Raw genomic sequence first — 4,341 nt, 5'->3', positions numbered from 1 at the left:
GATATAAATGTTCCACTGAGGCATATTCCCTGTGCTTTGACTAGTTGTGGGTTCCTGGGCTAACCACTATCTGCTGCACAAAGAAGCATTCATGGTTTTATAGGGCTTCTTTTCCACCAATGACTCTGAAGGAAAAAAAGCATGCATCTGGCCCAACACGTAAAAAAAATGATACATACATGAAGAATGAGAAGACAAAAAATAATAACAATAATAAACTCCAGAGCCTGCCCTGAGAATAATGTTCTACCAACGGGATGTGTCATAAATATTAGCTGGCCAAGAAAGATGTTCCCAGATTTGTCCTTTGTCGTTTGTTAGCCAGACAGATAATGAGCTCCCATAGGGGATTTTTCTTTCTCCTTCAAACACGAACTACATATAACTTCCATACTTCTGTGGAAAGGAAGCCCATAAATCACACATTATTATTTCCTAGAAACTGGAACTGTACAAGGGAGAGCCCAGCGAAATCTTTTGTTTCACGAGCTTGCAACTTTTTAATTAAATACCACTTTAAAGTCACACATACACAAGCCAAATGTTCTTGGCCCATTCAGCCTCAGAGCAGAGTGCAGGGCTTCCTTACCCTGGCTGCTGTGAAAGAGGCACAATTCTTGTTTTTGGTTGTTGTTGGTGTTGTTGTTGTTGTTGTTGTTGATGATGATGATGATGATGATGATGATGATGTTGTTGTTATTGTTTTCTGTTTTCTTGGTTTGTTTTTTTTGCTCTAAGATTCTTCCTCTGTCAATTTGGGAAGGATAAAAGCAGATCACAGGACAGAAGCTAGTTCTAAAGAGCTTTGAGTAGACATCATGTCCAAAGAGTCAACCACAAACAGATTCTAAGGGAAGTGAAGAAGTAGGGGGAGAAGAAATGAGGAAAGAGGAAGGTAGAAATCAAGGCAGGGAGAGAGAGAGCTGGGGGAGGACAGCCCTTTGGCAAGGAGGACAAACCTAAGGCATTTGATCTGATCACAGGTCTACACAAAGGAAGCTTTCTTTGTGCAATTCTACCTTTTTTTCCTGCTTGGTCAATATATTTATTCATGTATAGTCTTTATAAATCACACCTTCATAGAAAACAGCTTTAGATTTCTGCAGCCTGTTCCTGAACTCTGAACAAGCTTACCATCTTTTGAGCAACCCGGTCTGTTTTCTGGGCAAGAGACATTTTGGGATATTTCTACCTCTTCTACTTCACTTCTCTCTTGGGCTTCCTCTCATAGACTGGATTCTCTCAGAGAGCAGCATGAGCTTTCTTATACATGTCCTCCATCGTGTCTGGACTTACACTTCTCTTGAGTACTGAGAGAACTGTTTCTTATACGTATCTTCATCTTCCTCCATTAGGTAGCGCGTGTAGCTTCCCATGCACTTCTGCATTGAGCTCCTTGCTTTCAGAGTCATAACCAGGGAGTCATTTGGTACTAGGAGGAACAGACAAGTTTCTATCCACAGCCCCCTTCATGGCCCCAAAAACTTTATTGCCAGTTGTAGTTTGGGCAAGACCTGCATCCAAATAGGATGTTAAGGCACCAGGCTGACAGTCAATGCTTTCTACATTGTGTTCGTCTTCAGTCACCTCCACCTGGCCTTCATAGATCTTGTCCATGCCAAACCTATTCAGAAGCCTGTGGGCCAGCAGCAGGGTAGTACAATAGGCTGCAGCATACTTTGTCAAGCCAAATTTCACACCATAGTGTGGAAGTTCATGTGCATGTGCTGTGTAGATTACCAAATCCCCTTGTATACGGGCATGCACAATCCAGCCGGTGATATCTGTTAGTTACATGACTATCATCCTATATTTGGGTATGATGTACTTCTTTTTTGTCCTGGATTGCCAGTCATTTCCATGCATCATGGTTAGTTTTACCCTCTTGCCACCTTCTAAATCTCACTTAATGTCTTTAGAAGTAGGCCTTATTCTTTACAGCTCTCACAAACTCTATTCTGTGGAACAGAAACCTGGGACCTTGATTTCAAGCAGACTTGCAGGTCCAGCTGGGATTCCACGTTTGGTAAGGTTTTGCGTCACTGTGCAGGCTTCTTATATATAACTGAGATCATACAACTCCTTTGTCCCTCCAGAATGTGGGAAAAAGTGTTCTAGGGCTATACCTAAAACATATTGCTTTGCTACTCTTGTTTGCTTTCCCTTGACCAGTTGGCTAGTGGGAAAGGGTCCACAGATGATCCCTAAGACTGTTTGAAGACCATGCCATGTGGGGCAAGTGGAACCCTGTCACGGGACAAAAACTGGGGAAATTGAGTGTATTCAGAAACCCCAGAAATGCTCATATCTGTGAATGGTAAGTGGTTCATCTACTTCCAACCTGGCTTCTGTCCTGGAGCATGTGACCATGACATACCACATGAGGATGGTGACAACTAGTTATGTAATACAGAGCACAGAGTTCTCCATGCTAACGAGATATCTAGATGAGCTGGACCAGAGGGTTTAGCCAATAAGCTTCCCTTTCCAGACATCCCTTCCTGCAAAAAGTATTTAGTCTCTGGTCCTCCCTGAGTAAGTTGTATACATCAATTTTCCATTACCAATAAATAACTTAGACAACTAAGGCCTGTCTCTCTCATCAAGAACCACTGTGGGGGGACATCTTTGTCATACAGAGCACATAGTGTCTGCCATTAGGACACTCACCTCTGAATTAAGACAAATTACCCCATCCCCAGGTCCTGGGCTCATCACCAGCCCATGGTCCCCATTCCCAACTCTTTGAGGTCCCTGCTATGTGTGGATGCCCATGAGTTAGGGAACTCCAGATTCGGCCCCAGCCTGTGTCATTTCACACTCGGGGTGAGGCCCCCATCTTAGGCTGCACCCCAATGGAGGTGAGGGTGGAATGCAGCCTCGTGCCTCTGCGTTTCATCTGCCAGAGCAGCATTCACACACCCTAATGCCAAGATGGATCCTGAGTCCTGGATGGCTGCACAGAACATGGGATCACCACCCAAGACAGCCTGGGAGAGCAGAAAGAGGTAAAACAGCAGGAAATCAAGGTTACTTCTCCACAGCTAGCAGGCCTGAAATACACACTGACATTCCATACCTGCGGCATGAGCTCAGAATGGATGCCTCTTCTCTGGTATTCACTCATTTCTTTCATGTCTCCAAAATTACAGCTGCATGTTCAGAAAATGTCTCCAATTATTAACTTCTAATTTTAGTCCACTTTCAATTCGGCTTTATTGCAATCCCTGTTTTACATGTTTTTGTCTGTTCTGAAACAAGGGCACACTCTATGGCTCAGATGGGCTTTTAACTCTCCATCTTCCAGCTCAGCTTCTCAAGTCCCGGTCAGCAGGTATGTATCACTACACTTAGTTTGAGATTCCATTCTTAATGCCTTCAAGAATAAACCAATGGTTCAATTCAAGATGAGAAAACCAGGTCTAATCATGTGGATGAAGCATTCTAGGATCTGGATCTGGATCAAAGAGCCACTCTTTCATTGGAGCATAAGAGCAGCCAGAAATAAAATCTAAATGTGTGGGCATGGCCAGGTAAGCTACACTTGACAGAAGCAGAAAACAGGCATCAGGCTTGTGGCCTTGGGTGGCTGAGCCCAACTCTTAAGCCATCTCCCATTTTCACAAATTACGATGAAGGCCATGTGCAGATTCAAGTATCAATATCAATTGTCATCCCTGCAGGTGAGGCTTATATTCATTTATCTGTTTGTTTCAAGCCTCGAGCCTTCAAGTTATAACAGATGACGCTATCAACAGTAAGTAAATCTTCCTCTAATGCTTCCTTTGGATGGGGTGCTAGAAGTGAGGCCTGAATGCAAGTCCTATTCTTAGTGATTCTGGTCAGGTGACTTGTCTCTTGTCCCCAGGTCTGTAAATTGAGGGTCATGATGTAGAACTCAAAGATTTTTGAAGGCAGAGAGCCACACTGAGTAATTTTGTGAAATGGAAGTCCCAGTACAGGGGTAAGAGACTATTATTATAAGCTACCTCTCCCTTCCTGGATTCAGAATTTACTTTCGTCCCATTGGAAATGTGATCTTGCTCTCTGACAAATCCCAAGGAGGTCCACTAAACTTCAGTTTATCCTAGGTCAAGAGACTACAGAGTTCCCCAAGTCGACCACCTCCACCTGTGTTATGACAGCTGGCCAGAGACCCAAACCTCCTTTACAACCACTAACTACTAGATGTAGGGAAGGCTGTGCTCTGACAAAGAATGTTGCTGTATCCAAGATAGGAAGCGCAAGAGAGATATGCTTCTAATGGCCATTCTTTGGGTGGCTTGACCAGCCAGTGACACAAGGCACTTGCCATCTAACACAATACTGTTCGTAAGCTCC

General features: G+C 43.8%; 1 pseudogene; it reads right to left on the bottom strand.

Moving 5' to 3' along the window:
* Positions 1–1,092: 1,092 nt before the first annotated feature.
* Rpl5-ps1 (ribosomal protein L5, pseudogene 1) lies at positions 1,093–3,136 on the bottom strand (annotated as a pseudogene).
* Positions 3,137–4,341: the final 1,205 nt, after the last annotated feature.

This window comes from Rattus norvegicus, chromosome 16 (genome assembly GCF_021556685.1).
Source record: "Rattus norvegicus strain SHRSP/BbbUtx chromosome 16, alternate assembly SHRSP_T2T, whole genome shotgun sequence".
Classification (NCBI taxonomy): domain Eukaryota; kingdom Metazoa; phylum Chordata; class Mammalia; order Rodentia; family Muridae; genus Rattus; species Rattus norvegicus.
This window is presented reverse-complemented; position numbering and strand designations above follow the sequence as displayed.